Genomic DNA, 12447 nt, shown 5'->3' on the forward strand with positions numbered 1-12447 from the left:
CGGGCCTAACAATGTCATCTCACCTACTTCAAACCATCCAATCAGAGACCTACATTGTCTTCCATACAAAGCCTCAAACGGTTCCATCTCGATACTTGAGTGGTAACTGTTATTATAGGTAAACGATGAGCGGTAGATGATCATCCCAAATCCCTTTAAACTTTAAGACACAAGCCCTTAACATATCCTCTAGTATTTGAATTGTCCTTTTGGCTTGCCTATATCTTTGAGGATGGAATGCAGTGCTTAAATTTACCTTAGTTTCGAGGCCCCTTTGAAATGACCTCAAAGTGAAAAGTGAATTGGATACCACGATCCAAAATGATTGACAACGGCACAGCATGCAACTTCACCAACTCCCGAATAAACAACTTTGCATAATCTTAGGCACTATAGGAAGTCATGACCGGTAAAAAGTGAGCCGACTTAGACATTCTATCAACAATTACCCAAATTGAGTCATGACGCTTCTGGGTATGAGGCAAACCAACTACAAAATCCATATTCACATTTTCCCACTTCCAAATAGGGATTTCAATGTCTTGGGATAGGTCATCCGGCCTTTGATGCTCGGCCTTCACTTGTTGGCAATTCGGACATTAGGACACGAACTTTGCTATGTCCTTATTTATGTCACCCCACCAAACTCTTTTAAGTCTCAGTACATTTTCATTGAACCAGGATGAATGGGGTATAAATAATTATGAGCTTCCATCAAGATCAAACTCTTTAGGCCATCCACATCCGGAATACATAATCGACCTTGGTAGTATAACACCTCATCTCCCTCTTGGGAAAGAACCCCTACCTTCTTTTCCTTCACCAACCCCTTTAACTCATCAAGTGTCAAGTCAGAGTCCTGTTTTGACTTGACATCCACCACAAAAGAGGATTCGGACTAATTTCGAACAACCATACCACCATCATCGGTACCGCACAACTTCACTCCTAATCTAGACAACCGGTGAAAATCATTTACCAACTTCCTCTTCCCTTCATCAACATGGGCTATACTCCCCATAAACACTCTACTAAGTGCATCGGCAATCACATTGGCTTTACCCGAATGATAATGCAAGCTCATGTTATAGTCTTTGAGGAGCTCTAGCCACCTCTTTTGCCTTAGATTGAGGTCCCTTTGGGTGAATGCATATTGAAGACTTTTATGATCAATATACATATCCACATGCACCCTATAAAGGAAATACCATCAAATCTTTAAATCAAAAACAACGGCCGCCAACTCAAGATCATAGGTAGGGTAGTTACATTTATGCACTTTTATTGGTTAGAAGCATAGGCTATAACCTTAGCGTTGTACATCAATACACAACCCAAACCAATTTTTTGAAACATCACAATAAACCACAAACCCTTCTGATCCTTCTGGTAGAGTCAAAATAGGAGCAGACGTAAGTCAATCCTTCAAAGTTTGGAAACTCTTCTCACACTCATCCGTCCATATGAATTTTGCCTTCATTTGAGTTAATTTTGTTATAGGAGATGAGATGGAAGAAAACCCTTCGACTAACCTTCTATAGTATCCAGCTAGACCTAAAAAGCTCCTAATATCCGAATGAGATAATGGCCTAGACCAATTCTTGACCGCCTTCATTTTCTTAGGATCAACCTTGATCCCATCACCGAATACTATGTGACCGAGAAATGCCACATCCTTCAACCAAAATTCACACTTACTATATTTTGAAAACAAATACATATCCCTCAACGTTTTAAGCACAATTCTCAAGTGATTCTTATTTTTTTTCTCACTCCGAGAATAGATCAAAACATCTTCAATGAATACCACAACAAAAGTATCCAAGTAGGGTTTGAACACCTTATTCATGAGGTCTATGAACACCGTCGGTGCATTCATCAACCCAAAACTCATCACCACAAACTCAAAGTTACCATACCTTATTTGGAAAGCGGTTTTGGGAATGTTACACTCCCTTATCCTTAGTTGGTGATAGCCGGACCAAAGGTCGATCTTGGAGAAATGACTCGTCCCTTGCAATTGATCAAACAAGTCATCTATTTTAGGGATTGGGTACTTGTTCTTAATGGTTACCTTATTCAATTGTTGGTAGTCTATGCACATCCAAAGAAACCCATCCTTCTTCATCATGAACAACACAGAAGTACCCCATAGTGAGATGCTCGGCCTTATGAACCCTTTTTCTAATAAGTTCTTTAATTATTTCTTCAACTCTTTCAATTTCGTTGGGTTCATTCGGTAAGAAGGAATAGAGATAAGTTGGGTATTGGGGAGGAGATTGATACCACTATTAACTTCCTTTTCGGGAGGAACACCTGGACGGTCATCAAGCTAGACATTGGGAAACTCATTCACTATGGGAATCAAGTCAAGAGGAGAACTTTCGAAGTCGATATTCATAACCCTCATAATGTCGTAAATACAACCCTTAGAAATCAATTTTCGAGCCTTAAGAAAAGAAATGAACCTACCCTTCACCACTGAATCATGACCCTCCCATTCAATATCAGACTCATTTGGAAATTAAACTTGACTCGATGATTCCTACAATCTATGGAAATATAAGATGCATGAAACCAATCCATCCTAAGTATAACATTAAAATCTACCATGTCAAGCTCTATTAGATCACAAGGGACAATTTTACGCAAGATGGACATGGGACAATCCTTATAGACTTTTCTAGCGACAACCGACTCACCCACGGGAGTAGACACCAAACAAGGATCTACTAATATTTTGGGCAATATATCAAACCTATTAGCTAAGAATGGAATAACAAATTACAAGTTTGCACCCGGATTGAACAATGCATATATATCAAAAGTAAAGATATTTAACATACCGGTAATAACATTTAATGCTTCCTCAATCTCTTGCCTCCCATGTAAGGCATAGAATCAATTGGTATGTTGGCCTCCTCCTTGAGCTTGTTGGCCATAAGCAACTTAGACTTGAGGCCTAGCACCACCCCCACCTCTACAATCCCAAGCATGATGACCTGGTTTGACACATTTGAAGCACGTATTTGACCCCGCCAAGCACTCCTATTTGTGGGTCCTCCCACATTTCTTACATAGGAGAAAAGCTTGGGCTCCAACATTCATTCTTAGGACCATCGGATTAGGACCTTGTCCTTGTTGAACTTGGGAGGAGAAGTATTGATGGAAACTTATCCCATAAAATGTTGCCCACCTTGGCCCTTGCCATTGCTACCATAATCGGATCTTTGAGGATTGAACCATCCACCATCCACTCTAGCCTTTTTGAACCCTCTAGACCTCTCCCTCAACTTCTCTTCTTCGATCTGTTCGGCATAAGTCATTAACCGAGAGATGTCTATTTCCTTGACTAATATGGCCATTTTGCATTCTTTGGACACCAAGCTTGAAACTCCGAAAATGAACTTGCTCATTCTAACCCGAATGTCGAAGACCATAAAGGGAGCATACTTGGACAATTTTGTGAATTTGAGGGCATACTCCTTCACATTCATACTCCCTTGACGGAGGTTGATAAACTTTTAGATTTTTGCCTCCCTAAGCTATAACGGGAAAAAGCGGTCCAGGAAGGCACCTTTGAACTCTTCCTATCCTATCGGCCCCATTTTTTCATCCCCCTTAACAACCCATTGCTCATACCACACTTAAGCCACACCTTTTATTTGATAGGACACTAGCTCGACCTTCTCATTTGGGGGAACACCCATGATAGCCACAATCTAGTACACCTCGTCGATGAACTCTATAGGGTCCTCATCTAGCTTAGAACTATCTAACTCGGGAAGATTTATCCTTTGGAAATCCTGATTCTAAGAGGCCAAATTTTGCACTTGGGGAGGAGGGATAACTTGATACCCTTGGTTGGCCACAGATTGAGCCAACAATATAATGATATTGCAAAACTCGGCATGGGCCCCTTCCTCATGATGTGGTACATCGGAACCAGAGGAGCTTAATCCTCATCTCCAACCCTTGCTCTTTGAAGTGCTCTTCTATGAGGCATGATCTAGAGAGAACAAAATGGGTTGTTAGTTAGAGGAAGGCTTAAGATACTCTAAGGAACAACATGAATTTGGAAGAAGTAAAAATCTTCCTAAACGTCCCATAGTCTCCTATTCATAGTTGTGGCACGCTTCACAACAATAAAAAAGACCCTATTTAACGCAGTATGTTGGACTCCAAGGACCATTTAAAAACCTCATGCTCTGATACCAAGTTTGTCACAGCCTAAGCCTAGATATTAGACATGACACGGCGAATGAAGCACCCAAGGCACCTCACCCAAGTCTCTAAGCATTCCTTGAGCAATTTATCTGTCATGATAAGCAACAAGAGGAAAACATAAGGGGTAATTGGGACTAAGGGGCTTCATATTAAATAAGAGTCAAAGCTCAATATATGTCATTTACTATGTCCAACAACACCTTCTACATTTAGACTTGGCGGGGGCTAATATATATCCCTAGCTCACCCTCAAGATTTAGTCAAGGAATAACAAAATGAGAGTCAAACGTCTAAACATATAATGAACTAGAAAGGTAGGAGTATCATTCCCGTATTATGGGAACTCACCACTAGTAGTAACCTTCAACGAATAATCTAGCCAACGGGAGGAGAGTGCAGAGAAACGCCGGTTCCTACATTGTGATATCATGTAGGCAAAAGTATGTGTTAGTACTTTAAATGTACTAAGTATGAGAGCATGCTAAAATGAAGAACGACAAGTCATATATATATATATATATGCGCATAATGAATGCATGCATGAGAAACATCATATGAATCCTTAAAACATTCATTTTGGGAGAAAGTGACATTAATCGATATTTAAGACTATGTGAGCTATTACATGAAATCCAACATAACCTCCTACGTTGGCACGGAGAGACTACTTGTCGGATAGAACTCCGTCAACTTTAAACATTCTTTAACTTTAATATTAATGGCTAATCGTGGATCCACTAGCCTAAAATAGCCGATAAGGGCCCATATGTTGGCTCATATTTAATATAGCATGAGACTTTACGTAAGGACCCCTTAGGTCGAGTCTCCATCTACATTCTACCTTCGGTGCTGGGTCGATCCTACAGAATACATTTAAACATCATAATAGAATAAGCATAATATAACTTTAACATTAAATCATCATTCGGTGGAATAGCTCATTAAAATATTTTATTTGATTTAATGCGAGAATTGTCCTTTCACATCGAAACCTTACTTTGGCTAAGAGACCCTTTAATCAATCAATCATTTCATAAAGACTCCCTTTACACAAATATTTACTTCATAGCATTGATTGGAGTTAAAACTTCATTTCATTTTACTTTAATCATGAGGAAAACTAGGTGTGTTCCCTTCATAAAACCCTTAAATGCATTTTGAAGAGTTATTGCATGCATGAGAGTGATCGAATGTACCAAATTTAAAACATCTCAAATAACTCCCCATTCATACTTAAAACCTTCCTTCAAGCCTTTATAAAGGCATATTATCAAATCATTCTATTCATGAAATTGAGAGTCAGAATACATCAATATAGGTAAATAAACTTGAAATACATCATAATCTATGCATTCAAAGCCATTATATAAAAGCCCATGAAGATTCATTATTAGGATTGAAATATCAACATTCGAAATTCATTTAGGTTCCATGGGTGGAAGAAACCATAAATGATAATCTCACATACCTTGAGGGAAACAAAACCCAAAGAAAACTTGAGGAAGAGGGAAGACTTGAATGCCTTGAGATGAAACCATAACCTTTGCCTTGGGATTCTTGGGAGAGCTTGAGAAGAGAGGAATTTAGTGTTTTGGAGTCTAAGTATATAGAATGAGGGTTTTCGGGGTTTTGGGGTCTTTAGTAGAAGGATTCAGCTCTCAAAACGACATCATTTAGCATTAAAACGTAGGAAAAGACTAGAATGTCCCTTTAGAAATCTGTCCGAAAGAGATTTCACAGGTACCCTTCACGGTCTGTGGTGCTCACCACGATCCATGGTGGGTCCCGTGATAAGGGACTTGGAGAATTTTGGAAAGAGGTCCTGCAAGGATAGTCTCTAAAGTTTTACCACGGGACCTCTTCATGATCCGTGAAGCTCATTACGAGCCGTGAAATGTAGTCGTGGTGCATGTCTGCAAGTGGACCTGCAGGGTGTCCACCACGGTCCGTGAAGATTGTCACGACCCATGGTGGTCGTCCGTGGACCCTGCCTTAAGAAAATTCATGAAGGTCTAGGGGGAGGGTTCACCATGGAGGGCTTCACGGCCCGTGGTGCTTATCACGGTCTGTGGTTCGTCCCCTGTAGTCTGAGTCTCTAAATCTCCACCACGATTGCCCATCACGGCCCGTGGTGCTTACCACGGCCCGTGACGACTTCTGTGGTTAGCTCTTGGTGTTAGTTACTGCAACTTTTATGAAAAAAATTCATCCTTGGTTTAGGACCTTTCTCATTTCCGTGGTCTTAAATGATGGCTATAAGAGATGTGTCACCTTATTATTTCAAAAACTCCAATTTAATAATATATAGATGATATATTTTTTTAGATATGTTATTAAGACATATAAAAATTATATAAATAACTTACATTATTACATTGACAAAATAATTAAAAATGAAAATAAATAAATTATGAATACATTTCAAACAAAAAAATAGTGATGAAAACCTATTGTTAAATACGCAAAACAAAAAAATGAATCATAAAATTAATATTTTATTTTATAATTATTTTTTGCGAGCATAATAAAAATGAAACTCCTTATCATTATAATTCTTTTGATTGAAATAGAGTAATTATATCAATTGTGCTTCATAACAACAACAAAAAAGTAGGATAGTAAAAGATCAAATGGGTAGTATTTTTTAAACATCTAGCTAAGTTATTAATACAAACCAAAGTTTAAAAAAAGTTCTAGCAAAACTAGCTAAGTTACTAATATTAGAAAAAAATCAAGCAAAAGTAACTCCTAATTATGCTTCAAAAAAAATAATCTTCCACCATCTTCATTTGCAAGTAAATCCGCTATCATATTTTTCTCCCTAGCTATGTCAAACTCTTCAGCATATGCTACAAATTGAATTAAATTTTTTTACAAAATATGAACAAATAAAATATTATACCAATTAAACAATAACCATATCAAAAGAAAGAAATCTAAACTATACAATATATCTACAAATTATATTTTCAATTGTACTAACAATAAATAATAATCATCTCTTCAAATATACAAATATTGTAATGAAACTACAATATATGATTATAATGTTAGTATCAACCGCAAACTGATTGTTAGAGAAAACAATTATTATCATACTTTCTTGGAGGATTATAATACATAATTAATAAAATATTAAGAATGAAATATTTCTTACCCTCATGTACTTCTTTTTTTGTTATATGTGAGATAAATCACAAACCAATATATTGAATAAGAGAAAATATAATTTTGAATGTGAATCTCCATGAAACTAAATAAAAATTTATATAAGCAAAATAGAGAAAATGAAAAGATCGACTTGAAAATAAAACACTTATTACCTTCAGATACTTTTTTTGTTACATGTTATTTTCATTCACAAATTAATACGATGAAGAGCAAAAAGGATAACCTTGAATGTAAATGTTCATAACACTAAATATGAATTTATATAGGCAAATAGAGGAATACCATAAAACACCTTAAAGTTATAAATTAAAATTTGGAGGTAATGGACACGAAAATTATGGGGATTATAAATATTATTAAAAGTAAAAATTAAAGAGTGTAAATCATGGGTAATTACTCCTTGTAAATAAATTAAATAATAAAAATATAAATTCTTAAAATATTATCATTTTATGATTAGAAGAAAGAAAAAAAAAGAGAAAAAAATGAATTTATTTAGAGTAGAAATTAAAGATATGTGAGTTATGAATAATTACTTCTTGTAAATTGACATGTGAAGAGTTTTTGTTCTAAATGTTCCTCCATTAAAAAAATATTTATTTGTAATAAATTAAGTAATTTACTTTTACAATACAATAATTAATTTAAATAAGAAAAAAAAGAAAAAAAAAAGAAAAACAAATACAAATGAAGGTCATAGAGAGGTGCCGCGTCACCTTATCTATATTTCTCCTTTATATTATGTATAGATATAGATTTATAATTGGCTGTTCATGGAAATAATGTTTTATACGATTGTATAGGATATGATTAACATATTAAATAATATTGGTATTGAATTAAGTGAAAATATATTATTTAATAAATTTCATATATTATTTAGTGTATAAAAATTAGCACATTATTAATCATCGTATAATAATTTATCTTTGTTAACGGAGCCAAAACAAGAAGCTGCTAGTGTGTAAGGGTGGGCAAAACCCGTCCAACTAATCGAAAAAATATTATTGGGTTAACAGATTTTTAATAATTTATAAAACAATTATCGGGTTAACGGTTCTGTTTCAATTTTTCTTATTGGGTTATTGGATAAACCGATAACCCAATAAGAACCCTTCATAAATATTAAATATTAAATATTAAATATTAATAATTAACCTAACAGATATCACTACTTTAGTACTTTATAATTTACCATCTTTGACTTTACTACTTATTCACTGCTTGTTGTTGCCATATATTTTGAAGAGGAAAAATGTATTTCTCTATTGTTCTTTAAGTTGTTGAATGAGCCACTCTTGTTTTACCGTAGATTGTTGGTCTATGTTTCCTAGGAGAGTGTGTGGCATGTAGTAGTATTGAGCAAATACAGTAATAGTTTAATAGAAATAGAATGATTGATGACAGATGAGACTTATTATATTTTATTCACTTCGTGTTGATTTAGTCGTTATTTTACGGTGTTCATTTGGGGTGGGTGTCATGTATTCATAGTTGTCCAAATTGATATGTTCATCATTTTTATAATTCTTTATCTGTCCATTGAATTTGAGAACAAATAAACAAATATTGGAAACGTAAGAAAGTGAGTTCAATCTAATTTTCAAAAACATTCTGTCATTAAATATAAATGCTACAGTAATAGTCAATTAAACTGATGGTTGTCTTTTTCTTTCAAGCTTTCTGATTATCTTGGTTAGGAACTTGGTCATAATTTTGCTGAATATTTGGTGGATCTGGCAACTGTTCAAGTTATTTTGTTGGACTACTTTAATTTTTATTTTAGTTTCTAATTGTAGCTATTGCAAATTTGTAAACATTTCTAATTTGATTAACATCAGATATGTAGCATTGCGCCAGATTATTAGAGAAGTGAGAAATCATGTATTTATTTTATGATATTTTTTATTGGGTAAATCAAAAATCAATAAACTAAAAATTAATAAAATATATCTTATTGAATCCTTATTAATTTAGCATATTTAAAAATTAAAAATCATAAATCATAAATCAAATGGATAATATATAAAACGAACCATGCACACCCTCGTCTCCTTCGCAATACCAAGAAGAGTATCCAGCAATTGTCTTCATCCCTCACAATTACAAGGTATCAAGTTACTGGATTTCAAGCACCCTTCAGACCCCTTTTCTTCTTTTTTTTTCGTTTATTCATTTTCTCCTAAACACACTGTAATGGGCACAAATATATGAATTTATAAATAAAGTGACTATTTAAATTTGTAATTTCTTGATTTTGAACAATATTGCAGTTTGAATTGATCTTTTGGGTCTGAAAATGGAGGAGGGTGGACCAAGTAGAGAAGAACCCACATCATGCGAGGAGCTTTACAACGTCAATTTGATACCTTGAGAGCTTTTTCTCAAGTTTAGAAAACAAATTAGAGGGTTTCCGGGTTGGCGTTAACTTGGAGGTGTAATTTCTTATCTGACTTTTTTCTTCTTTTTTTTTTTTGTCATTCTCACTTGTCATTGTTTAGTTTTGTTTACTTAATTAGTTCAAAGAGATGAGTGAATTATCAATTTTTGGGATCAGTTTGAAAATCTCACTTGTTAGTATAAGTTTTGAAAAAACTTGGCTAGTCTTAAACCACTGAGGTCAGGGTAGAGTATAGATCGCACAAATAATAAATGTGATTTTCTTTTTAATAGATACCGTCCCCCTACATTCATCCTTAAGGTGTGGTCTTGTGGTCAATGAAGCAGGTGTGAGTTGGGAAATGAAGTCTCAGATTCAAATTTTATAGAGACAAAAATACTAGGTATTTTTTTTTCTTTCCAATAGATAGTTGATGATATATTGATACCATCCATCTGAAACTTTAGGGGTCAACAGTGGTTTCTCTCACTGCTCCTCTTGGTGACACGAACCCCCAAGCTCATAGTTGAAGGTGAAGGGTTCTGCCATTCGAGCAGTATCATATTCCTCGGGATTGATGTTAAAAGTGATCACAATGGTGAAATATAAATTCTGCATGTGAATTTTTTGCATCAGCATTCAGCATTGTGGTTAATAATGGAATCATCAGAAATGATATAGTTCTCACTGCATTAAAACTTTGTGTCAATATTAGCATTTTTCAGTTTTCTGACATTTGGAGACCATCTTCTCCAGTTTTATAACAATCCAAGCAATGAATATCTGGCAAAACTGGTTTTAAAGCCTTTAGCTCCTGAACAGCGATGGAAGTTCATATCTGAGCCTTTGCATCATGAAGTGCGCCTTCTATCAAAGAAGATCCCAGTTACAAAATTTCTGAATCTTCAGGTTTGCCTTTCTTTTCTCTTCCCCCATACTAATTTATTTGCCATTATCTGTCCAAATTTTGTTGGTTCTAACATGGAGTTTTAGCAGGTAGGAATAGGACACAATTTTCAGTTGCAAGCAACTGGTTGGAAATGGAAGCTTACGACTTGTTTGGGTGGAGATGGTGTCTCCAGGATCCGCAATAAGACATCACTTGGATTATGTCCTGGTGTGGATTTTCGTTTTGGGTGGAGAGCAGACTATGTTCTCCCTGAAATTACTGGGTAAGCTTTTTCATCTTGATATGCCTTTTTCTTTGTAAGAAATCCTTATACTTTGTACCCATGACAATAAGGTGCTTTGAAATTAAAAGTGACTGAAACTTGATGGTGCATGCCACTTTAGTGATTGATGTTCTGGGTTTTGGATTTTCCATTTGCAGGGCATTAGGCACCGGTGAACCATTGTTCAATATGAACTCCGGATGATTAGAAGCATCACTGGATAGAGTTGAGGCCATTTTTAGCCAATAAGCACAATGATCACTTGGTATCTTACCTGTTTATGCTGCCTAATTTAACTTGGAGTATAGGTCAAGGTCAAGGTCACCCCAATCTCCCCTGTTTATTGGTTTTTCTTCTTTGTATCAGTCAGTGATTGGCCTATAAAATGCTTGGTTGTCTTCTTATCGGTTATAGAGCTCTGTATGCCTAGGAAAACTGATATCATTATTCAAGTTTTATAGACATTTAGGACTTTGATCAACTAAGTTGGTATCAGGTAGTATTTCCTTTGATTAACGTCTCATTTTCTGTCACCCAAAGTTCTTCTAGCTAACTGCATGAATAATATGCTGCATCCATGTTCTTTTTCATCATAGAAACATCTTTGCATATTTTGTTTTTGGTTCGTGCTTTGTTGGAGGAGGGAGTTGTAAACATCAATATTTTATAGACTTTGGTTTGAGTGTTAGAATGTTTTGTTTGTTCAAAATTTGCAATGCTAAAATCATTATTCCCTATTTCTTTAAAGAGTGATGATCCTTAAGGTGTTTCAGCTGGATCGATAATCCAATTTCTCACCTAATCACTTATTTTCTATTTTCTAACTGAACCTTCTTTCTTCTTTTTTTTCACGCTTAGCAAGACCTTGATGGAATTAGGAGAGGCCTAGCTGCCACTTCTTAGACATGGTTTGACCCAAGTTGTTCGTTTCTTAACCTTTTTTAGACCTATTACCCTAGCATAGTTGCAAGCAGTAGTACTCATGCGCCGTTTCCAATCTGTACATGAATTGTTGAGTATTCAAGTTTTTTCTTCTTCTTTCCCATTTTATTCAAGTTTGATTCACATAACACTGCTTCTCACTGAGAGTATTGAACTAGAATATGCAGGAAGAAAAGGAGTGGGGAGCGCAATGTGTTTTTCGAGGGTAAAATATCTCTTGTGAAACGATCCAAATCTCAAAATTTGCAGTTGTTTGATGTACAAAAACAGGATTTGATAATTCTGTTTTTCCTTCATTTTGGCTACATAGAAATGTTGGGTTTAATTGATAGGTTGAATGAGAAATTGAGGGGAAAAAAATGAAGGGAAAAATGATTTGTTCTCTCTTGCTTTATAAAATAAGAATTTGTCCCATATAGGTGGTGAAAAGAAAAAATCTTCTACTTAAAAGTAGAAGCACTCCTTCATGTTGCTAAAGGGTCAAGAAGAGGGTTTCTCCTCGTGTCGTCGTCGTCACTCAGATTTGGTTAATTGATTGATAATCTTTTTGGACCA

General features: G+C 35.3%; 1 pseudogene; it reads left to right on the forward strand.

The window, feature by feature from the left end:
• The first annotated feature begins 9422 nt into the window (after positions 1-9422).
• On the forward strand, positions 9423-11549 carry LOC129892305 (uncharacterized; annotated as a pseudogene).
• The last annotated feature ends 898 nt before the right edge of the window (positions 11550-12447 follow it).

Source organism: Solanum dulcamara, chromosome 6, assembly GCF_947179165.1.
Source record: "Solanum dulcamara chromosome 6, daSolDulc1.2, whole genome shotgun sequence".
In the NCBI taxonomy this organism is placed as follows: domain Eukaryota; kingdom Viridiplantae; phylum Streptophyta; class Magnoliopsida; order Solanales; family Solanaceae; genus Solanum; species Solanum dulcamara.